The sequence below is a fragment of the Phacochoerus africanus genome, chromosome X (genome assembly GCF_016906955.1).
Source record: "Phacochoerus africanus isolate WHEZ1 chromosome X, ROS_Pafr_v1, whole genome shotgun sequence".
Classification (NCBI taxonomy): Eukaryota; Metazoa; Chordata; class Mammalia; order Artiodactyla; family Suidae; genus Phacochoerus; species Phacochoerus africanus.
The window spans coordinates 43,815,768-43,843,520 of NC_062560.1; the positions used below are offsets into that span (position 1 = coordinate 43,815,768).

The following is a 27,753-nucleotide window of genomic DNA, read 5'->3' on the forward strand; positions in this document are numbered from 1 at the left end:
GTGGAGGCACACAGGATGTACTTAAGTCCTCCAGCAAAGAGTTGTGACAACACATGCGAAAGGTTTTCTATCAGGGAAGCTCACTAGAAATGTAGTCCCAGGGCATTTATTAGGGGGTTGGTCACATGGGCACCCTCTCCTTAGCACTCAACAAAATTCCAGACTCCCAGAACGAAAGCAGATGATCGACACAAACCATATTGTTTGTACAGTTTAGGCACAGTGAGGCACTCTTATCAGTCCTGGGAGTGGGGCGAGCTCACCCCAAATCCAAGTTTCCAAGAAATGACTTTGCAAAGAGGTCTTTCAAAGACTAACAGTCCTGCGGTGTTAACTCTTCCCGCAAGGCTTGGAAATCAGAAGACCTGAATTTTAGTTCCCGGCATAAATCACATCTGTACAAACAGTTTAGGCATAGTGAGCCACCCTTATCAGTTCTGGGAATGGTGGAAACGCGCCTGAAATCCAAGTTCCTAAGACCCACCAAGGACCTGCTATGATTACTCTTTTCTGCACAATTTCTCAACTCATTTCATGAGGCCAGGATTCACCTAGCACCAAAACCAGACAAACACAGTATGGGGGGAAAAAAAACTCTCAAAACTTATTTCATGAACTTTGACACAAAAATCTCCAACAAAATATCAGTGGTATAGAATCCAGAAAGGTATAAAAAAATTATACCATGGCCAAGTGGGGCTTATTCCAGCTATGTAGTGTTAGTTCAAAAATCAATATTCAGGAATTCCTGTTATGGCGCAGCAGAAATGAACCCGACTAGGAACCATGAGGTTGCAGGTTCGATCCCTGGCCTAGCTCAGTGGGTTAAGGATCCAGCATTGCCATGAGCTGTGGTGTAGGCCGGCAGATCCGGCATTGCCATGAGCTGTGGTGTAGGCCAGCAGCTATAGCTCCAATTAGACTCCTAGCCTGGGAACCTCTATATGCTGCAGGTGCGGCCCTCAAAAAACAACAACAACAACAAAATATTCAATTAATATAAACTATCATATCCAAAGGCTAAAGAAGAAAAATCATAGGATCATATCAATTGCTGCAGAAAAGCATTTGACGAAATTCAGCATTCATGATTAAAAACTCTCAGCAAATCGGGCACAGAAGGGTACTTTGCTCAATTTGATAAAGAGCATCTACAAAAACAAACACACTACAGCTAACAATGTTCTCAGCTGTGAAAGCTGGAATGAAAGTTTCCCCCTAAGACAGGGAACTAGGGAAGGATATCTGCTCACACCACTCTTTTCCGTTTTTTTTTTTGTTGTTTTTTTTTTTGCCATTTGGAATATGGAAGTTTCCAGGCCACAGATCAAATCGAGCAGCATCTGCTACATATGCCACAGCTGCAGCAACACCAGATCCTTAACCCACTGCGCCGGGCCGGGGATTGAACTGGCAACACCTCACAGACAAGCTAGCTCATCAACCCACTGCACCACAGTGGGAACTCCTGCTGACACCACTCTTATTCAACATAGTACTAAAAGTTCTAGCCTGCATGAAAAGGAAATAAAAGGCATATTTATTGAAAAGGAACAAATAAAACTGTCCCATACGCATGGGAAACACATTTGTCAATGTAGAAAATCCCAAAGAATTTACCCAAAAAACCCTCCTGGAACCAGTAAGTGGGTTCAACAAAGTCAAAGAATCTAAGATTAACACCCCAAATTAACTGCATTTCTATATACTAATAACGAACAATGAATGAAGAAGCTGAAATTTTCTTTTTCTTTGTTGGCCACACCCATGGCATATGGAAGTTCCTGGGCCAGGGGTTGAATCTAAGCCATAGCGTCAAGCTATGCCACAGCTGTGGCAATGCTGGGTCCTTAACCCACTGTGCTACAGCGGGAACTCCTAAAGCTGAAATTTTAAACACGATGTTATTTGCCATCACTCCAAAGAAAATAAAATACGATACACACTTCACCAAACATGTACAGGATCTGTATGCTGAAAATTCCAAAATGCTGATGAAAGAAGTCAAAGAAGATCTAAATACACGGAGAGACACACATAATGTGTTTATGGATTGAAAGACTCAATATAGTAAAGATGCCAGTCCTCCCTAAATTGATCTATAGGTTCAACATAATTCCTATCAAAATCCCAGCAAGGTTTCTGTAGATATACACAGGCTCATCTCCAAATTTGTATAGAAAGGAAAATAAATGGCCTTGAATGGCTAAAACAATTTGGAAGAATAAAGAAATGTGTAGCTATAGTAATCAAGACTGTTTGGTATTCACAGAGAGCTAGACACATAGAACTATAAAACAAAACAGACAATCTAGAAATAGCCCCACACAAATATGCCCAACTGATTTTGACAAAGGTGTAAAAGCAAGTTAATGGAAGGAAAACTGTCATTTTCACAAACCGTGTTTGAGCCATCAGACATCCATTGGCAAAAATATGAACCTTGACCTTAAGTTCACATTTTATACAAAAATTAATTCAAAATGAATCATGGCCTTAAAGGTAAAATATAAAACTATAATACTTTTAGAAGGAAATGCAAGAGAAAATTTGTGGGACCTGGGGCTAGGTGAAATTTTTCTTGGACATGACACCAAATCACGATACATAAATGCAAACATTGACAAGTCGGACTTCATCAAAATAAAAAATTGTGGCCTGCAAAATCTCTTAGAGGGATGAAAAGACCAGCTACAGACTGGGAATAATGTTTGCAGACCACGTACCCGACAGAGAACTTGTATCTAAAATATATAAAGAATTCTCGAAATGTAATGGGCAAAAGACATCACATCAAAGAGGACGTACAAATGGCAAATAATCAGATGAAAAGATGTTTAACATTATTAGCTATTGGGGAAAGGCAATTTAAAACAAAGAGATATCACCGCACACCTATTAGCATGACGAAAATAAAAATACAGTGACAATACCAAATGCAGACAAAAGAGACAAAGACAGAGAAAGTGGATCTCTCATACATCGCTGGTGGGAATGTAAAATGGTACAGATAGTCTAGAAATTTTAATAGTTTCTTATAACACTAAACTTACATACACCACCTGACCCAGCAACTGCGCTCTTGGGCATTTGTCACAGAGACGTGAAAACCATGCTTACACAAACACTCTATATGAATATTCCTAGCAGTTTTATTCTTAACAGGCAAAAATTGGAACAACCCAAATGTCTGTCAGTGGGTGAATAGTTAAACTGTAGTACACCCACAGCAATACTACTACTCAGCAATAAAAAGGAATGAACTATGGATACATGCAACAACTTACGTGGATCTCAAAGGAAATTATGCTGAGTGAACAAAAGGTATGATTCCATTTACATAGGATAAAAATTACACGGTACTATATACCCAGACACAGAAATGAGTGCATGTAAAACTGGTGAGATCTGAATAAGGCCTGTGGATGGTACCAACGTCAACACCTTGGTTCTGGGAGATATTACCATTGTGAGAAATTGGGTGAAGAGTACATGAAACTTCTGTAATACTGTTTATGGATTTCGTGAATCTCTAACTATTTCAAAATAAGTTTTGAAGGACCATGAATACTTCAGAACTCACACATTTGCGTATAATAAAATAGAACTACGTCCTTCATATGGAAAACGGACAAAATACAAAAAGGGCCTATATTTTTGTTTAGCCTAGAAATGTAAATGCAAACGACAGTGTGAGCTCACAGTCAAGGGTTTGTTGCTTAAACATCTGTATGAGTCAGTATTCCACCAGGGAAGCAGACAAATAGCCATATGTGTGTGTGCGTATTATATTATATATATTATATTTATATATATATATTAACTCATTTAGTAATTAGAAGATATTGGCTTACAAATGTGCGGCTGGCTAAGCAAATCCAGAATCTATAGGGCAGGAGTCAGAAAGGAATAATCAGGCCCATTTAGATTATCCAGGATAATCTCCCTTACTTTCCATCGACTGATCAGGAGCTTTAATGACAGGAAAATTTCTTCACGGCAACACCTTGGCTTAGGGTGTGCATACCTGGGGGCTGTAGCCTAATCAAGTTGACTCATCAAAAAGCCACACGCCATCATAAACCTTTTGGGCTTGCCATTGAATAAATTCACTCTGTTAATAGCCTCTTCGGCTGGACGATTATAGGTCATTCCAGCGCAAACGACCTTAAGCAATAGAGGCCGACAACGAGGTGTAGACAGGAGGGTCCACTTAGAGAACTTTCGAGTTGAAAGGGGCCAGGCAAAGCTTCGGCAGTATTTCCACACAGCCGAGCTACCTCCCCTGCGGTCGCTCTCCCCGGCCCTGGGAGGCGCTGAGGCGCCTCCCGGCTGCAGCGCGCCCAGCAGGAGCTGCGAGGAACCCACCTGGAGCCCGGCGCCGCGGGTGCGGGAGCACTGAGTGGGCGGAGCCTCGAGACGCGCGGCGGTGGCGACGGCGCCCAGCCCGCCAGAAGAGCGAGCGGCGGGCAGACGGCGGGGAGCCAGTCGGGTAGGGCGAGCGCGGCCGGCTGTTGGCGGGGCGGGTAAGTGGAGCGCGGTTGGGGGGGCGTTGGGGAGAGGAAGGAAGGGGAAGAGGCGGAGCGTGGGAGCGCACAGTGTCAGGAATACAATAGTGCTCCGCTCCGCTTCAGCCGCCGCCGCCTCCGCTGCCGCCGCCGCCGCCGCCGCCCAACCGCCTGCCCAGCGCTGAGGCCTGACGGGCCGGCCGGGCGGGCGGGCGGGCGGGCGAGGGCCCGAGGGCGGGAGCTGCGGCGCGGGGGGCGGCCCCGGCGGAGGGGCGGGAGGCGGGGGTGGGGAGGAGATTCGGGGGCAGGTGCGAGGGAGGGGAGAGAAGAAAGCGAGCGGTTCAGGGGGCGGTGACCACCCCGGCCGGACTCGCCCGGCACGTTGCCGGGCCCGAGCGTGGAGCAGGGGAGGAGCGGCGACCGAGCTGCGCGAAGGTAGGCGCCGCTGAGGCTGGACGCGGGGCGAGCGGGCTTGGGGGCGTTGCGTCGGGTGGGCAGCGGGAGTGGCGGCCTCGGGGAGTGGAAACGGACGCCGCGGAGCGCAACGTCCCGGCCCAGCCTCGCCGCGCTCCGGGTCGCTCCGGCTCCACACCGCGGTGGCCTCCGGTGTCCCCAGCGCCTGGGGGCCGAGAGCGCGTGTGGGCTTGCGGCGAAGTGCCCGGCAGCCCCTCAGCCAACCCGTGCAGCGCCGGGTGGCCGGCTCGGAGCGGGGGGGCGTTGGAGGCGGGGGTTGGGGGGGGGGCGGCTGCCGGCCGGGCTCGGCGGCGGCTCTGCTCGGGCAGGAATTGAGCGCCATAACTGTTGCGGCCGTTCCCTCCGGTGCCCCCTCCTGGCGCCCCTCCCTCCCGGTCCTATGCCTGCTCGTGGGGCTCCCGGGGCCAGACCCCGCGGCGGGAGGACCTGCCGTGCGGGGCCGCCTGAGGCCGGATGCTCCGGGGAGCGGGGGCGCGCCCTGGCTGTTTCGATCTCTAGGGGCGGGAAGAAGCGAGTCCCGGAGACGGGGGGACGGGCGGTGCGGGCGGCGAGGCCCCCGGTGAGCCCGGGCGCCCCGCGGGCTGGCGAACTTTCCCTCCCCCCCCCACCCCGGCGTCATTGTTCGGGCGCTGCTGGTCCCGGGCCGCCGAGGCTGAGGAGCGCCCGGGCGGTCCCGGGGGCGGGAGGGTGGGAAAAGCGGGAGGGCTTTGCGAGTCTGAAGGGAAAAATTTCCCACCACGGGGCACGACAAAGTTAACTTTTCTCCACCGATCGAGTTGGCTTTATTCCCTCCGCCGTGGGGGCAATCGATGAAAAACATTTTTTAAAAAAAAGATAGCCTCCTTCCCATCCAGTCCCTCTCGCCGCTCTTCAGGGCTGCTGTTGGTGGGCTGACTTTTAAATTGCACGGGGCAACCTGCGTTTATTATTTGTGAGGAGGAAAGGGGGGCGGGCTCTCGGGTGTGTGGCCGCGATAGTGGTATGTGGAGGCATGTTTCAAAGGTGGTGTCCTTGTGTAGCCCTGGGACATAGGTAGCTCCGAAGCATTTGGCAAGAAACTTGTTTGGCCGCTTCTCTGACTTGCTGAGCTGTGAGGAAATCCACGGTCTCAGATGTTTGAGCGATTGTTTTTGAGGTGAGATCCCTGGATCTGGGAAGCTGAGGATGAGAGATCCCCGTGCCTCCCCCACCCCCCTCCCCGCCTTGTGATTGTAGGAGAAATCAAAACCGACTTGATGGTGATTCCAGTGGCTGGGAGGGAAAGACGACCTCATTCCTTGTATTCAGTCTGATAAAGATAACTGTCTACTTCTCTCTCAACTCGCAAAGTAATGGAAAATAATTTAGGTAAAGACTGGTTGCACAACATCTCGGCTTAGTTTAAGCAACCCAGAATCCACTTTCCCAGAGGAGTTCTTTTAACTATCTTCCCTGCAGCCACGTCTTGTCAGCCTGGGGGTGATGGTGGGGGGGCTGAGAAAGGAGCCGGCCTGAACAAAGCATTGTGTTTTTATTTAATTTAATACTTTCATAACCTCTGTAAACAATGGGAATGTGGATCTCGGGCCTCTGTACCCTTTGAATAGTGTAGTTCTCATGCTTTTATAGCATCATGTGATTGCTTTCTGGTTAAGTGAAAATAGATTTTTTTTCTCTTTTGTTTAGCCTAGAAATATTCTATCTCTATATAACATTTTCATTTGAAGTGAGCTCTGAATTTAAATACTCGAACTGTAAAAGGATGATAACCTCTCTTCAAGGGTGGGAGAATTACATGAGATCTTCTCAGTGCTAGCTACCATCGTTTTGTTGGCTAGAGAAGTGCTGTTAACCCAGTATCGTTGCCCTGATAGAGTTCCTTGCATTCTTTGTCTAGTCAATTTTGGAAGACTCTGAAGTCCTGGTCTGGTTCTAGAACCCACAGTTTTGGTCTCTCTCTTTTTTTTTTGCTTTTTGGAGCTGAACCTGCAGCATATGGAAATTCCAAGCTAGGGGTCAAATTGGAGCTGCAGCTGCCGGCCTACATCACAGCCACAGTGGATCCTTAACCTACTGAGCGAGGCCAGGGATGGAACCTGCAGCCTCATGGCCAGGGATCAACCCACATCCTCAGCGGTCAGGTTTGTTACCCCTGAGCCACAATGGGAACTTCCTCCGTCTCCTACCTTTCTGAGTCGTGTTGCTATGTCTTGGCAGTGTGGTAAATGCCTTCTTACCTGTAGAAGTTGGTGAATCTTGGTCACAAATAGAGGAAAGTGAAGAAGCCCCCCCCCCACTCCTTCCTGAAGTATTTGTGATCAACTGGCCGTCAGGAGTGACTTGGAAGCAGCCTTTGGGTGCCTGTGACACACCTTCTGGACTGTAGAGAAGGTTCCCAGGAGCAGGACAAGTGATGGTGCAGGGCTCTCATCATAGTTGAGATGTAAAGGTTGGTGAAAGTTAAAATATTTTAAGAACAAAGGATGGAGTTCCTGTCGTGGCGCAGTGGTTAACGAATCCGACTAGGAACCATGAGGTTGCGGGTTCGGTCCCTGCACTTGCTCAGTGGGTTAACGATCTGGTGTTGCCGTGAGCTGTGGTGTAGGTTGCAGACTCGGCTCGGATCCCGCATTGCTGTGGCTGTGGTGTAGACCAGTGGCTACAGCTCTGATTTGACCCCTAGCCTGGGAACCTCCATATGCTGCGGGAGTGGCCCAAGAAATAGCAAAAAAAAAGACAAAAAAAAGAACAAAGGATGTTGAAGCCTTGTAGGATGCGTATGGTCTCCTTTGGTTATGCTTGTCTTTTCCCTCCTTTGTGTTCCACCAGCCCTGACACCCATTTCTCCCTTAAGCTATACAAAGCTATTTCTTCTTTTTGCACACTTCTTTGAGGTCTGGCTGGAACTAGGTAAGTGTTTGGGTGGAGGCAGAAGGCGTTGGGTGTTTTTGAAGACATGGCATTACAGATAGCTCTTATAAGCCTTGATCAAGGATACAGAGCTTGAATGTTATTACAGAACATGATGCACCTATCTCCTCATGGAGCTTACACAGAGCAGGATCTGAGGAAGGTAGAGAGCATATCCTGGTTTACATTAAGAAAATCTCTCATCAGGGAATAATTTATCTCACCTTATTGGTGATGGGTTAGTGTTGGGTGTCACCCACGTGGCACTCCTCTGAAATGGCTAATGTGGAGATACTTGAATGGTTTACAAGGTTCTACTTGTTCCACTTACAGTGGCTAGGAAAGCCCAAGCATCCTGGTTTGTGGGGTGGGGAGAATCTGGGATGAGTAGGTGGAAGTGATGAATGAATAAAAGGGTGCTAGCTAGTGGTCATTATAGACCAAGTAACTACTGCTTTGATTTTTCTGTTTCTGGAATCTTTGTGACTCCCCCATGGTTATTTTTGCTTCCTCTATTTAGGTCTCTCCATAGACAATAGCAGCAAAGCTCTTACCATCAGAATTGCCTCTGTGCTTCTCTTGGTGGGGAACTCGGAGGGGGCAGGCCTACTAAAGAAAGTAGGGGGCCTGGTATGGGTACATAGGACTGGGGCTTTGTCCAGTAGGAGATACCTTATGTGTTCATTACTGTTCTGCAGGCAATAAGTAATTTAATCTCTGTCCCAACCCAGAAGCCATGGCTGAGCTCTGCTACCCAAGGGGCTTCTTATCCCTTGATATTGGCTGATAGGCAAGGAAACCCAAGTCTAGAGTGTGTTTTTGGAAATAGCTGACAAGAAAATATGCTACCGGCATGGCCAGTACATTAGACCTTGTGTGTTGGAATGTCCTAGGAAAAATGTTACCTTTCTTAGATTTTCAAAACTTCTTACTTTGTTATAATAACTACAAAAAAAAAAGTCGCAAGAATAGTACAAAGAACTCCTGTATTCCCTTTACTCAGGGTCACCATTTACTAACAGTTTGCTCCCATTTGCTTTATCATTTGCTCTTTCTGTTTCTTTTTATGAACATTTGAGAATAACCATTGAGAGATTAATATTTGTCAAAGGCATCTTGTCATGAGGGTAGCTCAGGTGCAGCTGCAGGGTATAGCAGAACATTGGTAAGTCTACCTATAGCTGCTAAAGCATGCAGTTGTAAATCACATGGAATTTCTGGTGCTATATTTAGAAATCATCAATTGTAAAAGTGGTTAAGATAAACTCCCCTTTTGATATGATTTTTGTTTTGCTATGCCAAACTTTAATATTGTTATGAAAATCCATTCCACCACTCCCCAACTTTGCACCTATAAAATATATTCTCCTAACATTTTCATGTAGTTGCTTAGCAAACATATATTTGCTAGGGGTATAAGAGGTAAAAGATATTTACCCCTTTGTGAGCTTCACACCCAGTGGAAAGAAAGGTAGTAAGGAAATCTACCATCTCAATCAAAGGGAAGAGTATTCTGCTGAAGGGGTTTACAGGGATGATTGGAACACCAGGCTGGTTAAGGATTTGAAGAGTTAGATACCTAGGAGTCGTTTGGGCTGTATGTGAATGTGAAGGTCCGTCTTTGCTGAGGCTTACTGCTCTTAGGTGATGACAAGGTTCATGAGTTAGGGAAGCCAGCACAGGCTGTGGGGTCAGACCAACTTGAATTCTAATCCACCACTTGATTTTGGCCAGTGTCTTATCTTCTCTCTGCCTCAGTTTCTTCATCTGCCAAACCACATCTCCAAGATAATAATTAAATGAGGTAATACTTGCTCATTTATTCATCTTCCCTTCCAAAAATGCAGTATAGGGTAAATAGCATGAAGCCATTAGGTATTAAAGTGAGATCCAAAGAAGTATTTCTATTTTTTCTACAAATTTCTAATTACTAATTGTACTAAAGAGTTGTGATGGAGATTACTGTGAAGTAAGAGCAATAGCAGCGATGATTTGTTGAGCATTTTCTGTGCACTAAGCACTGTGCTAAGCGCTTATCACGGTATCTTTCTGAGCTCTGAGGCTCGGAGAGGTGAAGCAAAGGTAACTCGCCTAAGGTCACACAGCAGGTAAGAGGTAGAATGCTTCTGAGAGGGAGATCAGCAAGGTGCCCTGGGGTCTGAAGGAAGAGCAAGAAAAAGCAAGGTAAAAGTCAGAGAGAAGGGATTGCCAGGCAGAGGGAACAGTAGTGTTGTGAGGGCACTGAGGTGGGAGAGAGATGGAGAAAGGATCCACAGAGGATTGGCTAGGACCTGGGGATAGAGATGAAATAGGCAGGGAAAGATTGACAGGGCCTTATGGGACCTCGTTAAGGAGCTTGTGTTTTATTCCAAGGGCTGTGGGAGTCTGCTGGAAGGTGTTTTTCAGAGAGAGAGGGAGGGAGAAAGAGAGAGAGAGTGAGCCCACCATTAACATGACTAAAAAGGGTTGCTGTGATGCTGGAAGAAGCTGGTCCTGTAGAATGCTTCTAGAAGGAGGTTTAATTGGACTCATAGATCTGATGCTTTTTAGACTGCATTAAGGACGCTCTTGCAGCTTTCACCAAGCCGTGTCAAATTGGGAAAAAAGTAGAACTGGAAGAAAAAGTAATTCCTGGAAACCTGAGTTGTTATTTGTGTTAGAAATGGAACTGCGAGTATAAGACTTTGGTCTAAATATATCATGATAAAGATGCTTCAATGAATGACTAAATGGAAATTTTTAATTTGGGGGTTTTTTGTTTTTTCTTTTTTTTAATTTTTTGATGTGCGCCATCTGTGATGGCAGACAGTGCATTTGTGAGAATCTGGGAAGACTTAGGAATTTTTTTCAATACTTATATATTTATTTATTCTCATCCAGGTACCACAGGTTTTTTTATTTGAAACTATTTCTTATGTGCAGAGTCAACTTCATAGGGAAAATAAGTGTTCTCTTTCCCTTTCCGTGTGTACCAGACCACAGACATATTTGCTCTGAAGTAGCCTATGTCAGTTAGCTTTTTTGGGCAAGGAGGGTGGTTAGCTGGCAGCTGGGTGATCTAGGATGGCCTTGCTCACACATCTGGTAGTTGGCAGGCTGGTCGGGCTAGGAGGCCCAAAGCTAAGATAGCTCGTCTTCACCTCAAGTGGTCTCTCCTCCAGCTGGCTGGTCTGGACTTGTTAACATTGTGGTCTTAAAGGCACAAAGAGGAGCAAGTGAGAGCAAGCACCAGGGCACAAACACTTCTCAAGTGACTGCTTGTGTCAAATTTGATATTGTCACATCAACCAAAGCACAGTTCTTCCCTGACCAATACCAGAGTCATTGTGAGAGACTCTGATGTGAGAAAATTGGGGACCATTACTACAGTAGTACATAATAATTGCTAATGAATATAACCTATTTTCCTTTGATTAAATCATGCTAAAGACTCATTTATAAATGTAGTGCATTCTTGAGACTAAGTATTAACAATTGTGCCCCCTTCTCTTCTCTCGAGTGTGGAGCTGAATGATGGTTTTTCTAGGAGGAAGCCAAAGGGAGTCAGTGTGGTTCTAGATGTAGATATTCTCATGAATGTCTTGGCTGCTCACTGATCTTGTGTGGCTGTTATCAAAGGAGTTCCTGGGTTTCTGCAACCTCCTGTTCAAGCTTTATCATGAAAACTGTAGTGTACTAGACTGTGCTAGGTTTGGTAATTAAGCAAAAAGATGGTTAATTGGGAATCCATCACTACCTAAAAGATGAGAGAAACATTTGCAGCCTTTCTTGACCTTAATGTGATGTATAGTTTTACCTAAGAGAAGAAATCCTTATTTGGGCATTATAATAAGAACAGAGATAGATATGTTTTATTTGGTCAGGATTTGAAAATCTCCCTTTGGTTGCAGTGAATAATCCAGCATTGCGCTGTAGCGTGGGTGGTCAGTGACTAGTAATTTGAGGCCTTTGGCCTTTGCTTAGGAAGATTTTAGAAGTAACACCTTTTATGTACCTGAAATAGGCTTTACAACTAGCTTGTGGGCTGAAATATATTGCATGAAAATGCAGCTGGACCCTAGGAAGCATGTGTTGGGTAATTGAGTAGAAGACTCACTTTGTACATCTTAGAGCTGTACATTCCTCCAGAAAGTTGCCTGGTGATAGAATCACAGCTTCCTTTTTTTCTTCTTAGGATAAAAATGAAAAATCCCTGACATTTTAAAAGTCAGTGACTTGGAAATATCCATCAAAATTATAAATGCACATATCATTTGACCCAGCAAACACTTCCAGGGATGTATTCAACAAATATTAGCATATTACTTGGAGTATTGCTTATAATAGTAAAAGAGTGGTTATAGCCTAAGAATCAATCAAGGCTTGATTACACAGTAGAATATTATATTAATAGTGCATGATCTTCAAGATGTACAAAATGAAAAAAAAGCAAGAGACAGAACAGTGTGCATTGTATACTAACATTTGTATAGAATAGTGAGGCAATAATAGAAAAGCTTTTGCTTACATGAACATAAAATATTTCTGGAAGGATATTGAAGACAGTAATAGCTTTGGGGCGTATATGGTGAGAGGGAGACTTCACTGCATAAACTTTTTTTTTTTTTTTTTGCTTTTTAGGGCCACACCCAAGGCATATGGAAGTTCCCAGGCTAGGGGTCAAATGGGAGCTATAGCTGCTGGCCTACACCACAGCCACTTGGGATCCAAGTGGTGTCTGCAACCTACACTACAGCTCACGGCAGTGCCAGATCCTTGGCCCACTAAGTGAGGCCAGGGATTGAACCCTCATCCTCATGGATCCTAGTTGGGTTCGTTATCCACCGAGCCACAAAGGGAACTCCCTGCATAAATTTTTATATATACTTTTGGAATTTTAAGTCATGTGAATATATTACCCTATTTTAAAAATACTTTTATCTAAAAAGATATGATATATGGTGATGGTAATGTGAACTTCCATGGCTTCCTATCCAGGTTGATCTGGTCAGAACTATCCCTGTTAAAAATACATATATCCAGCCAGTTTTGTTTCCTAGAAATGCCTTAGAATAGTGTATGTCTGAATTTTTAACTGTAGCCCTACCTTTTCCAGAATGTCATATGAGTGAAATCATACAATATATAGCCTTTTTTGGTCTTGCTTCTTTTACTTGGTTCATCTATGTTGTGTGAATTAATAGCCTATTCCTTTTTTTTTTTTTTTTTTGCTTTTTAGGGCCACACCCACACCATATGGAGGTTCCCAGGTTAGGGGTCCAATCAGAGCTACACTGCCGGCCTATGAGACAGCCACAGCAATATCAGATCCAAGCCATGTCTGCAACCTACACCACAGCTCATATCGACACCAGATCTTCAACCCACTGCACGATGCCAGGGATTGAACCCAAAACCTCATGGTTCCTAGTCAGATTCATTTCTGCTACACCACAGTGGGAACTCCAATAGCCCGTTTCTTTTTATCACTGAATTGTATTCCATTATCTGGATATACCACAGTTTGTTCATTCACCTGTTTGAGGACAACTGGATTGCTTCTGGTATCTTGATGATTATGAATAAAGCTGAAGTAATCATTTCGTGTGGACATAAGCGTTTAGTTTATTTGGGTAAATGCCTAGGAGTGGGGTTGCTGAGATTTTATGTAAAAATCTCCAAACTACCTTCCAAAGTGGCTCTGCCATTTTGCATTCTCACCAGCTGTGAAAATGGGGAGTGTATGCCAACGTTCATCTTCCTGTTGTGGCCCAAATGGTGTCGAAGCAGACTAGTATCCATAAGGATGCAGATTCGATCCCTGGCCTTGCCAAGTTGGTTAAGTATCCGGCGTTGCCATGAAGCTGTGGTGTAGATCGCAGACGTGGCTTGGATCCCCAGTGGCTGTGGTGTAGGCCAGCCGCTACAGCTCTGATTCGACCCCTAGCCTTGGAACTTCCATATACCACACGTGTGGCTCTAAAAAGGAAAACAAAACAAAATAGTATCTTTTCTCTGTTGGATTACTTTTGTTCCTGTGTCAAAAATGTGACCATGCTTGTGTGGGTCTATTTCTGAGCTCTCTGTTCTGTTGAATTGATCTATGTGTCTTTCATTTTGCCGTTATCACACTGTCTTGACTATCATAGCTTTATAGGATTCTCGAAATCAGGTAATACGAGTACTGTTATTTTTTCTTCTATCAGAATTATACTGGTGAGAGAGGACATCCTTAATTTGTTCCGATCTTGGAAAGCATTCCATTGCTCACCATTAAGGATGATGTTAGCTCTAGGTTTTTTTTTTTTTCTTTAAATATATACTCTCTGAAAAGAATTAACATAGCAGGCCTTAGGCTGCTGTTTTAGAGGGATTTCAAGATCGGCCCTTGGATGGTGTCTGGGGAATTGGCTTTTCAAACATTTTGAAAATAAGATACTATATTCTACCTTCATTTATTCCTTTTCCAGTGCCGTTAATTTCTTTATACTAATCCAAGTTCCCACCTTAATCATAATCTTTCTTTCTGAAGAATTTTCCTTTAACACTACTTTCATGCCACATCTGCTGGTAGTAAATTCTTTGTTTTTGTTTGTCTGAGAAGCTGTTTTTTCTTCACTTTTGAAGGACATTTTCATAGAATATGGAATTCTGAGTTGAATTTTTTCCCTCTCTCAATGTATTACTCCACTGTTGCCTTGGTTACATGGTTTCTGATAAGTCTGCTGTAATTCTTACCCTTATTCTTCCATAGTTAATGTGTCTTTTTTCCTCTAGCTGCCTTCAGTCTCTTTGTCTTTGCCTAGGTGTGGCCTTTCTGTCTTTTCATATTTATGCTGCCTGGTGTTCTTTGAGCTTCTTGTATCTGTAGTTTGTTGTCTGTTAACTGATTTGATAAGTTCTTAGCCATTATTTCTCCAAATAATTCTTGTGCCCGTTCTCTCACTCTTTTTCTTCCGTTTATGGTTCCAATTGAAAATTTTATACTGTCTGATAATGTCCCACTGTTGTTGAATGCTGTGTTCTATTTTTTTTTCCTCTCTCTAGTCTCTTCCTGTTTTTATTTTTATTGACCTGATCGATAAACTTGATCTTCATCCTCACTGATTCTTTGCCTTCTGTGTCAAGTCTACTGTTGAGCATGTGGGTTTTTTGTTTGTTTGTTTTGTCTTTTTAGGGCCACACCTGAGGCATATAGACGTTCCCAGGCTAGGGGTCGTTCCCAGGCTAGGGGTCGAATTGGAACTGTAGCTGCCAGCCTACACTACAGCCACAGCAATTCAGGATCCAAGCCATGTCTGTGGCCTACACCATAGCTCATGGCAACGCCAGATCCTTAACCCACCGAGTGAGGCCAGGGATCGAACCTGCAAATTTTTTTTTTGTCTGCTTTTTTATTGAGCATTTCTATTTGATTCTTTATGACAGTTTCCATCTCTTTGCTGAAATTACCCATCTGCTCTTGCATATTGTTTACCTTTTCCATTAGTCTTTACCATATTAATTGTAATTTTAAAAAATTTCATTTCTGATAGTCCCAACTTCTTTGTCACACTGAGTCTGGATCTAATGATTGTTTTGCCATTTGGAATATTTTCCTGCCTTTTATCATACCTCATAAATATGTCGAAAGCTGAACATGGGCAGAAGCACACAGATTCCCTTCTGTTAGGCCTTTAGTGTGGGGATTTAAATTAATCTAAGTCAGGAGTTGGCCTGTGTTAGATGTTTGTTTTTGCTGTGGGCACTAGAGATTTATGATTCCTCTAGTGATACCTTCTTTTTGACTCCTGCTTGGCTTTGGATTTTTCCTTTGTGCTGGTTCCCAAGAGCTGTCTCTTATAGCCCTCCCAGTTGTATTCCCACTGTTGCTAACCAAGTAGCTGGTTTGCCAGGTGGTGGTTGGTGGGGGAGGGGGAGTTTTGATGATTTGATTAAGCCTCAGACTTAGGCAGGTACTAGAAGCTGAGTCTTGAGAATGTCCTTCACAAGATTTCCTGCCCCTCTATAGGTAGGACTTCTTTTACTTTTTCCTCCCTAGCTGCAATGAGTATCCACCAGTGTCCTCAAACCAAAGGAGTTAGGCCCTTCCTCCCCCTGCAGATTAAGCCCTTTGTTCTGGCTGGATTTCACAGTGAATGCTATTTTCCTCAGCCAACCAGAACCATGGTGGGAGCCTTCTCTAGGATTTTCCCTGATCCTCCCTATAAGAGCCTGGTGGGATTCCTTTTGGTAAAACTTGTGAGGGATGGGAAACCCCTCCCCAACAGTATGGAGCCTAGGAGCTTCATACTCTCATTATATCCCGTAGTCTGGCTTCCAGAATAATTTGTCAGAATCACTAGTTTAATCTTCCTACCAGTTTACATGCTCAGATCCTGTATGTACCTGCAGGCACCTGTCTCTTCAGACAGTGGATGGTGGTTTGCCCTGTGACTTAACTTCTCTGATAGGTCCGAGAAGAGTCATTGATATTCAATCAGTCTAGCTTCTTTCCTGTTGTAAGGGTGGAAATGATGGCCTCCCAGTACTTTTATGTGACCAAGCTGAAACCTGAGTCCTCAAATAAGTTTTAATCTACACAGATGTCTAATGTGCCACCTATAGAAACTTAGTACAGAATTAGCCTTTTTTTTCCCCTTATTTTTCTGTTTCTCACCCCCTTGAATTTTATAGTTTTATGGCTAGGGAGCCAGAAATAATAGATTCTGGTTTGGGTTCTGCCTATTTTAGGCTTTGAAAACCTGGCACTGCTGGTATGTTATATGTTTGTCTTGCTCTCTTCCAAAATTCTATGTATGCCTTTGTAATTATTGAGCTTGTCGTTAGCACTCAGTAATAATTTGCCTCATTCAAAATTAGAGCATGATTTAGCCTTTTTAGATTATAGGGTTCATTAGTGACCCATGTGTTTGTGATTTTTATTCTCCACATTTCCAGGTGCAGTTCAGTTCAGCTGATATTTGTGAGTGCCCCGTGTGCTACAAGTGAGACACTAGGTGTTGAGAAGAATACAAGCCTGACCTGGTAAATGGAGCAACCAAGGGGTTTCTGAAAGGAATGGAAGCCCCATGGATAGAAGTATAGTGCAAGTTGGGAAACATCTCCCTACCAATCTGGAAGGATTTTTGAAATTCTTTAAAAATTTTTACTTTTAATTGTATTAGTGATATATGAATACATTCTAGTAAAAACTGAAAAGTTATAGAAAGAGCCATGGTTGTCCATGACATCCTTAATGATACCCTCATTCCATCACGTTCTCCTTCCCAGAGTTAATATTGGTAACTTATTTTTTACTATGCAAATTGCTATATCAAATATATCATCCAATACATTTGTTGAAACACTTTTTTTGGCTGTTCCCATGGCATGTGTGGAAATTCCCAGGCCAGGGATCAAACCCAGACCACGGCAGCAACCGGAGCTGCTGGAGTGACAATGTCAGATCCTTAACCCACTGTGCCACAAGGGAACTCCTATTGAAATATTTTTCTTTTTTTAAGGGAGTAAGCACCCAAATTCATTTATTTATGTATTTATTTTTGTCTTTTTTGTTGTTGTTGTTGTTGTTGCTATTTCTTGGGCCGCTCCCGCGGCATATGGAGGTTCCCAGGCCAGGGGTTGAATCGGAGCTGTAGCCACCGGCCTACGCCAGAGCCACAGCAACGCGGGATCCGAGCCGCATCTGCCACCTACACCACAGCTCACAGCAACGCTGGATCGTTAACCCACTGAGCAAGGGCAGGGACAGAACCCGAAACCTCATGGTTCCTAGTCGGATTCGTTAACCACTGCGCCACGACGGGAACTCCCCAAATTCATTTAACTTTTAAGGAATGTTTATTGGAGATAACTGTCATCATTCAGTTTAGATGTGTTGCCTAGTAATGGGTCTTTACTTCACATTATAATGTAACTCTTCTAATTTTTTTTTTGTCTTTTTGCTATTTATTGGGCCGCTCCCATGGCATATGGAGGTTCCCAGGCTAGGGGTCGAATCGGAGCTGTAGCTGCCAGCTTACGCCAGAGCCACAGCAACCCTGGATCCAAGCCGCGCCTGCAACCTACACCACAGCTCACGGCAATGCTGGATCGTTAACCCACTGAGCAAGGGCAGGGACCAAACCCGCAACCTCATGGTTCCTAGTCGGATTCGTTAAACACTGCGCCACGACGGGAACTCCTAACTCTTCTAATTTTTAAACATGAAAACTAGTGTTGGTGATAGATAGAACTGTAAAAGTCTACTGTGAGTAAATGGGAAATATAGAAATTAGTACTGACCAAAAAGATGATGACTCCTTGCCTTTTTCTTTAATTATCATACAGTAAAATTGACTTTTTTGGAGTATGTATAGTTCTGTGGGTTTTGACACATGTGTAGATAGGTGTATCCACTACCACAACTAAAGTACAAAACAGTTCCATCACCCCTAAGAAACTCCCTTGTGCTACCTCTTTCAATTACACTCTGTTCCCACCCCAACCCCAGTCAGCCACTGTTCTCTGCGCTGTCACACTATAGTTTTGTCACTTTGATATCACATAAATGGAGTCGGACTGTATGTAATCTTTGGAGTCTTACTTTTTTTTCACTCAGGATAATGCTTTTGAGATTCATCCAAGTTGTGTGTATGAAATAGTTTGTTCCTTTTTATTATTGAGAAGTATTCCATTCTATGAAGGTACCACATTTTGGTTGTTTCTAGTTTTAGGTGATTATAAGTAGAGCTGCTATGAAAATTCATGTGCAGTGTTTGCGTGCATATAAATTTGCATTTCCCTAGGGTAAATACCTGAGAGTGAGATTGCTAGAATTATACTGCTATTCATGGTAAAACTGGCTAGAGTTTAAATGCTAGAATGGATAGAGAAACAAACACCCAGGAGTTCTCATCATGGCTCAGCAGTAACAAACCCGACTAGGATCCATGAGGATGCGGGTTCGATCCCTGGCCTTGCTCAGTGTATCAAGGATCTGGTGTTGCCGTGAACTATGGTATAGGTCACAGACATGGCTTGGATCCCAAGTTGCTGTGGCTGTAGCCTAGGAACCTCCATATGCCGCCACTACAACCATAAAAACACACACACACCAAGAAAAACAAAAACCCAAGTTGTTTAAATTCTGCTTTTGCTTCTTACTAGCTATGCAACCTTCAGTGAGTTTAACCTCTTTGTTCCTCAGTTTCCTTATTTGTGACTTGAAGTTTTACCCATTGGTAACAACCACTGGAATTGTTGTGTGGAATTATGGCATATTAAGTATAAGAAACTGGAGTTCCCTGGTGGTTCAGTGGGTTAAGGATCCAGCATTTTCACTGCTGTATTGCTGTATAAGCTTGATCCCTGGCTCTCAAACTTCTGCATGCCATGGGCATGCCCCCCCCCCCAAAAAAAGAATAAAATACTGAGTAATGTCTGGCATACCACATTTATTATTATTATCATCATCAACATTATCATCATCTATGTTTAATAGAGCCTCTTTTTTGTCAGAAACATTCACCTTTAGTTAATTAAAATGGCAAGATTAAGTAATCCATAGTTGCAGTGTGTTTGGCAGGCAAGCCTTCAAAGCATGCTGTCTGTGGATGAAATTTTAAAAATTGTCCTCCGGAGTTCCCGTCGTGGCGCAGTGGTTAACGAATCTGACTAGGAACCATGAGGTTGTGGGTTTGGTCCCTGCCCTTGCTCAGTGGGTTAACGGTTCGGTGTTGCCGTGAGCTGTGGTGTAGGTTGCAGACGCGGCTCGGATCCCACGTTGCTGTGGCTCTGGCATAGGCTGGTGGCTACAGCTCCGATTCGACCCCTAGCCTGGGAACCTCCATATGCCGCAGGAGCGGCCCAAGAAATAGCTAAAAAGACAAAAAAAAAAAATTGTCCTCAGTGGTGAAAAAGTTTAGGAACATAGATGTATGGGAGTCTTATATAACATCCTAAGATTGGACCAGATGCCACTTTTGATAGTTTTACTTGTCCTTCCAAAATTAAAGAATCAGAGTTCCGTCATGGTGCAGTGGAAACGAATCCAACTAGGAACCATGAGGTTGCAGGTTCGATCCCTGGCCTAGCTCAGTGGGTTGAGGACCCAGCATTGGCGTGAGCTGTGGTGTAGGTCGCAGACGCAGCTGGGATCCAGCGTTGCTGTGGCTGTGGTATAGGCCAGCGGCTACAGCTCGCATTGGACCCCTGGCCTGGGAACCTCCATATGCCGTGGGTGTGGCCCTAAAAAGACAAAATCAAAGAATCATGTTCACCAAAATTTAGGGTGTTACTGTACTTCTCAAAGAAAATAGCTCAGAATCAACTAACACTCCTTGAGTGCCCAAGTCTAGGCACTTCTCAAGTCTATAAACCTGAGTGCGCCCTCACAAAATAAATAATTTGGATAGTCACTAAATGTTATTTTTATACTATTTTAAGAAGCTAACTGTTGAGGACACTGATGAGGCATGATTTCTTGAAACCCCTGTGATGTGAACCATCTATGATTTCTCAGGTCCTAAAATAGAACACATCTTTTTCATAAGAAACCTCCCCGGATTTGAGGAACATGTTGAGGAGAGAATTGGCAAAAACTCAACATGCCCACTCAGATCTCTCCTTAGAACACTATGTCATTAGAAAATGCAGTGGAGGTCCCTTTCTTGCATAACTGCTGTATAGTATGGTATGGCTCCGTCTGAGCAAGCACCAAGGGCAGAGGAGATGTGTTTTCCCCTGGAGAACTTTTCCCTGTCCTGTGAGGTATGCACAAAGGGCCATCTGTTTCCCTAGACAGTGGATAAAGCCCTGTATGTGCAAAGAGGAACCTAAATATCCTTTCTTTTCCTGTCTTTTAGCTCAGTTGTTTCGTAATGTTTTCATATGACACAACCCATCAACTGAGGACAGTTCTTCACCTGGAATTTCAGGGCAACTAGGTGGAACAGAAGTCTGCAGTACACAGTCTAAAAGTCATCTCTGAACTGTTTGCTCACTGCCTCCCCTCCCCCAGTACCACCAACAATCTAGCACTCAAGTTTACCTGGAGTCATTCCTCACAACTGGATCATCCTTTCCTCTCTGCCCTGCCAATCAGTCCTTCTTGGGCCAATTCCAATTTCTCAGAAATTCTGGCTCATCAGGAGATTCTCCACTTCTCTAAATCCCACTCATTTGGATGTCATCCTCTACACCATATCCCCTCATTAGGTCCTGACTTTTCTATTCACTTTGGCACCTAATGCCATACTTCCTTACTCTGTGACCTATTTTGTATACACTTGACCTGAAGATTTACAACTAGACTGCCACTCCCATGGTGGAAACCCTCAAATTCTCTACATCCTATCTTTCACAAATACCTGAAAGAGAATTGCTGCCTACTATTTAATTAATAAGCCAAACATCAGTTCTCATTTTGTGTTAAAAAAAATTTTACATGTAACATGTTCTAATGGCTACATAAGTCCTGTGGAAAGCAGTAGTTTGGAAAAGGTATACATTTTTCAGACTGTCAGAAAAAAACTGGTGTTTAATATGCTGCCGTTGTGAAAAGTGTGGCTATACAATCTGTCTGAGCAGAGCATGGTTTCACAGTGTAGATAATAGTCAAAGCTGCAGGCAGCTTTTCCCTGGCTCCGTCATGGTTTCTAGCCTTATCATGATTCCTTGTCCAATTAAAATGTTAAAGAGCACTATAACCTATATGGAAAAAGAATCTGAAAAGGAATATGGATATATATATATATTGATTTACTTTGTTGTACACCTGAAACTAACACAACTTTGTAAGTCAACTATATTTCAATAAAATTTATTTTAAAAAAGAGCACTAGGGAGTTCCCGTCGTGGTGCAGTGGTTAACAAATCTGACTAGGAACCATGAGGTTGCAGGTTCAGTCCCTGGCCTTGCTCAGTGGGTTAAGGATCCGGCGTTGCTGTGAGCTGTGGTGTAGGTTGCAGAAGCAGTTCAGATCCCACGTTGCTGTGGCTCTGGCATAGGCCGGCGGCTGTAGTTTCGATTCGACCCCTAGCCTGGAAACCTCCATATGCCACGAGAGCAGCCCTAGAAAAGACGGGGGGGGGGGGGGGAAGAGCACTAGGATTTTTTCTTTTAAAATACAGACAAAACTTTGACTGTAAGCAACAGTTGTATCCTACTTGTCTCACATGAAACTCACACCTTATACAGGAGGTGTGTGTGTGTGTGTGTGTGTGTGTGTGTGTGTGTTATGAGCCTAAATTTAGTTCTCTCTAGGATAACCAATTAAATCCAAAGTAAACATTTTTTGTACTTCTAAGTAAACCTACCCTAAAAGCTCCAATTACACCCTTTAGCCCCTTGAGGAGAATCTATGTAGGAAGTTGCCTTTAGGGAAACCGACTCTAGGCTGCTTTCTTGCCATGATCTCTGTGCCACTCCAGGTACAACTCAGCTTCCTTCCAAACTGCTCTCCACAAAGATGCAGGCTCTAAAGGCCTATTCCCTATACCCCCATACCCAGTCATGCCACTCGGCCACCATGTACCCCTGGCTGCTCACTCCATAGTAGGTAGTGTCTGTACACCTGAGAGCCTAGCAGTTGAAGGCCCCCACATCCAATCATAACCTTTCCCACCTCTTTACTTCTTATGTCTTAAATACCCTTCTCTACCCACTCCACCCAAGTGTGCATTCACTAGAGTCTAAACATAAACATGAGTCATCCTGCTGCTCTGTCTGTACTGCCTCTACCTGAAGTTCTCCCCATTCCTCTGTATTTCTTCCAGCTGCATGTTTCTCAGGATCCATTCAGAAGCTCTTTTTTTTCCACCCCAATTGTTCCTTCCATCTTTCAAGGTCCACAGGACTAAATGTGATCAACACTCATTTTCCCAAATGGGATGATATGATAGAGTGCTTAATGGCCACCAAGTCCTTTGATCTCTGTGTATACACCACTTTACAGTGTGACTTTGCAGCTCCTCCCATCAGGAGGTGGAATCTACTTCTCTACTCTTTGAATCTGGGCTATTCTTGTTACTCGATTTGGCCAATAAATTCTGGGTGACTTCTGAGCCTAGGTCTCAAGAAATCTTGTAGGTTTCCTCCTCTCCCTGAGAACCTTGAAGCAACCGTGTGAAGAAACCGCAGCTAGCCTACTGGAAGATGAGAGATCATGTGGAGCACACATTCAGCAGCCAGCCATCAGACATGTGAGTGAGGCCATCTTAAATATTTAGCTCTAGTTATACTGCCAGATGACTGACTGCAAGAGGGACCCTGGGAAAGATTAGCAAAAGAACCACTCAGCTGATTCTAGCCTAAATTGCTGACCCACAGAATGAATTATGAGCAGATAAAATTATTGTTTTGGGGTGATTTGTTATGCAGCAGTCAATATCTGTGAAAGGGTAGGGTTCGTGCTGCTGTATTCCTGGCATCTAGAGGACATGTCCATGGTAGGTTTTCAGTAAGAGATTGTTGTGGATCACTGTCATCATGGTGTCACTCCTGTCTTGTCTTAGTGGACAATCAAGCTTCCCAATCCTCGTGTGTCTCCCTGGCTCTCAAACAGTTCAAAGCTTGGGCTCAGCACTGTATTCCAGAATGACACCTTGCAGTTCTGCTTCGCTTCACCGGACCCACATGCGCTCCTTTCACAGCCCCATGACAGGTCGTATCTCTGAGCTCCATGCTGCATCTGTCACTACTTACCTATTCACTAATCCTGTGGGGCCAACCCCAGTACCATAAAGCTGTTCTCAACTTCCCAGCCTTCCACCGTCACTGAACCCTTACTACCTGATTCATATGTGCTTATGATTAGGAGAGACCTAAGAGATTGTGTAGGACAGCCCCTTCCAGTTATAAATGAGGGGGGGAAAGCCTAAATAAGAAATAATAATAAATGGCTTATTCAAGGTAGCCTTACCACAGTATCAGTACAGAATCTGCATCTCATGCATGTAATTGCCTTTTACGTTGCTTGTTTGTGCTTGGTTTATGTGTGTGAATCCGTGCCTTGTGGTTTAGACTAGAAGTTCTTTGGAGACAGGCATAATATATTTTACTTCTGCCTTTTCACATTCTCCTGCTATCTCCAAAGGCTAACCAGTAATTACTAGACACATCAGTAGTTGATAAATACTTATTGATTAACTGACATTAAAAAAGAAATTATGCTGAAACTGTTCTATATATTGTTTCTGGTGGTAATTATAGCCATAGGTACTTGTCAGAACTTGAACTGCACATTAAAAAGAGTAAATTTGGAGTTCCTGCTGTGGCATAGTGGGTTAAGAATCTGACTGCAGCAGCTCAGGTTTCTGGGAGGCATAGCACAGTGGGTTAAAGGATCTGGCATTGCCACAGCTGCTGTGTAGGTTGTAGCTGTGGCTTGGATTCAGTCCCTAGCCTTGGAACTTCCATATATCTCAGATGGGCCCATAAAAAAAAAGGTAAATTACACTATGTATAAAATTATTAAATTAAGGTAGAATTCAAAGCAATTATGCTGAAGAAATCTACTTATTTGATAAATATTGCTGTGTGTATAGGTAACATGTTATTGTGTGAAAAGAAATTTGGCCCTTAGAAAATAAACTTGCACATAATAGGCACTCAGTAATGTTAGTTTCCTTCCTCCTTACACACAAATGCTTCGTGATCACCTGTCAAGACTGCTAAAGAAAGCATTCCTGTCATAGGAGATGATTGGATCTCACATGACTTGTAAGATCCTAAGATTGGTTTGAAAGGTAAATAAATAACTATTTTAGAATGCATTTGTAAAGTAAAATGTATTAGCACTACCACACTATTTTATAGGTGGGCCCCCTAGAACCTTAATTTTATGTCTGAAGACTTAGACATAAAAGTATTAGCCCTTTGTTAATAAAAATTATTTTAAAACTTAAAAATAATACAAAAGGATGGCCAGATGTCCTTTCATTTTCATTCTGGAGCATTGATTGAGAGGCCTACTTGAGGATTATTTAGTTCTCTAGGAGATCACATCTTTGCTTGGTTTATTATTCACTGATGATTAGGGTCTAGACTTTTTTGAAGTGACATGTTAATTTACAGATTTTTTTCGGCCATACCCATGGCAACGTGGATGTTCCCAGGCCAGGGATCGAACCTGCACCACACCAGATCCCTAACACACTGCACCACCAGGGAACTCTTAACTTACATATTTTTGTCTGGTAGAGATGAAAAAAATTTCTGTTTGGTAGAAGAAATAATCCCCAAGACTACAAATTAACTCTCCTAGACTGCATTAACCACTTTTCTATCAAGCTATTCTATTCTAGCATTTTTGCTTACAGTATCTATATGTACTGAATCTCTCAAATATTTTTCGAATGAGCCTTACATCATGCTGGATCCCTCACTAATAAATTAGCCTTTGACGTGTTCATTCTATATTTGTATGTGAGTCATATTTTTAATTTTGAAAATTATATTTTGATACCCCAAACATCCTATGACATTTTCTGTGGGCTGTGCCCCAAACTGTACCAAACCCCTAAAATCTGTGACTTATTGCTGGTTGTAACTCTATACCAGCACCTTGAAATTCCTTTGTGATCATGGTGGTATCTGAAGAGGTCTTAGGAAAAAAAAAACAAAAAACCCAGATACCTCTGCACGTGCTCAAGAAAACTGCAGAAAGACTCCCTGGAACTACTTTCACAAAATGAGAAGCTGATGCTCCTTCCTATCATGTTACTTACTGTTCTATCTGTAACATGATAGGATGACATTAAGAACCTTTGTTTTAGGGATCCAGAGCAAATAGACTCACACTGGCCCTTCTTTCCTGTCAAACATTATTCTTATAATCCACTTTGCTAGTAATGGCCATAAAATAGCTATATTGGTGCAATAAAAATTGATAAACTACCAGCTGCCTCAAAAATCTAATAGCTTTGGCAAAATATACTGCAGCTCATTGTGATAGAGCCTTCTTTTCCCTAACCACTTTCCTTTTCATACTACTGAGTAGCATGATCAAATTAACAAATTCAGCAAATGCCCAGTGTGTTCCAGGCATTAGGCATTGCTCAGCCCTCAGCACCCTCACTCTCTGCCCCTGCAGGCTCAACTCAGTGTTAATCACTGATTTGCAGTTGTCTAGGATGAAAATGGGGAATAGAGCCCAAATGGAGGGTTGCAGTCTGCCCTGTCAGCACCCAAAAGATTTGAAGTGGAGTCAAGCAAAAGAATGATCTCTTCCACAGGAATAAAAGCTTAATTATCTACAATACCACTGAATATTAAATACATACAGATTTGAAACATCCTGAGAAACAGGAAGGGCAGGTTAAAACATGGTTCACTAACAGGTATTTATAAATATTCCGAATTGGCTTGACAACTATTGAAAGAGGTATGAAACAAATATCTTGAAATAAAAACTCAAACATAGATAATCCAAGTATGGTGCCCATTCATACAAAGACCAAAGTGCCAACTTTCCATGCAGGATAGGAAATTCTCTTCAGCGTAAGTCTGAACCAAAATTCTAAAACACCAGGGAGAAGGAGGTGAAGTGGGTTGAGGAAATGAAACAAGAGTAGGCAAAATTTTTTTCAACCTACTTTTCCTCTAGTGATTATTAAAACAAAATTCTGTAATATTTCACAATAAAATGTTTTTGAAAAAATCATTTTGGGCCAGCTTCTGCCTTAGGATGTAGAAAGCAGGAAGTAGTGTTGCTCTCACCCTTAAAATTAAGTCAAACTAAATTAAAATTCATGACTTTTATTGAACACATCGGAGAAGAGTCTTTTACTCATATATTTGAGAGGAGTATTTGTTCAAGTATTTTGTTCATTTTTAAATTTGGTAGTTTCTTTTATTTTGTCGTGTCTTGAGAGCTTTTTTAAATATTCTGAATAAAAATCCTTTGTTGATTATGTTATTTATCAATGTGGCTTGGCTCTTCATTCTCTTAAAGGTGTCATTTACCACGCAAGATTTTAAATTTGGTGCAATTTATCATTTTTTAAAAGGGCTCATGTCTAAGACCTCTTTTATTAACCCTAGGTATGAACATTTTCTCCTATGTTTCTTCTAAAAATTTCATAGTTAAATGTTTTACATTTAGATCTATACCTACTTTGAGTTACTTGTATTTCGTATGAAGTTTAGGTGGAGATCCGTTTTTTATATAAGGATGTCTGATTGTTCGTGCACCATTTGTTCAAAAGACTATCTTTCCTCCTTTAAATTGCGTTTTGCACCTTTTTCAAAAATCAGTTGCCTAGGCCCAGGCGCAGAGCCAGGACTCTGGAAGTGTTACAGTTGAGTTCGCTAAGACTCCTGCTCTGTTCCGCCTGGCTCTGGTGCTGTCTACAGGGGCTGAGGCTTGCCGCCTTCCAAAATGGCCAAGCAGTCCAATAAAGCCACGAAGTACTAGACCCTGGAAGAGATCCAGAAGCACAGCCACAGCAAGAGCACCTGGCTGATCCTGCACACAAGGTTTTGACCAAATTTTGGAGGAGCATCCTGGTGGGGAAGAAGTCTTAAGGGAACAAGCTAGAGGTGATGCTATAGAAAACGTTGAGGATGTCAGGCACTCCACAGATGCTAAAGAGTTATCCAAAACATTTATCTTTGGGGAGCTGCATCCAGAACTCTTCACCTGAAAATAATTTGAATATACCTGTTCACTTTCTTCCCTACATTAGTTGCAAAGCAAACCAAAAAGCACTGTTCTATTTTTTTCTACTCCTGAACTTTTAGAGTGTGTCTTTTTATTCATCAGCTTTGTTTTGATGTTCCATCACTATGTCATTTGCTTATTGTGGGAACAATCTTGAAACATACCACCAGGAGTTCCCATTGTGACTCAGCAGTAATGAACCTGGTTAGTATCCATGAGGATGTGGGTTTAATCCCTTGGCCCCGCTCAGTGGGTCA

The 27,753-nt window shown here is 43.1% G+C and overlaps 1 protein-coding gene across 6 annotated transcripts in view; it reads left to right on the forward strand.

Annotated features, from left to right (window-relative positions):
- Positions 1 to 4,442: 4,442 nt before the first annotated feature.
- Positions 4,443 to 27,753, forward strand: part of JADE3 (jade family PHD finger 3) — a 134,492-nt gene continuing 111,181 nt past the window's right edge. For 2 of the 6 annotated variants that reach the window (XM_047765687.1, XM_047765689.1), the window contains exon 1: positions 4,810 to 4,943. The gene's annotated coding sequence lies outside the window, so the exon portion shown is untranslated. Of the gene's footprint in view, positions 4,527 to 4,797; positions 4,944 to 27,753 lie in introns of those variants that run through there. The other 4 variants (XM_047765690.1, XM_047765688.1, XM_047765692.1 and 1 more) reach the window with 3 other exon arrangements.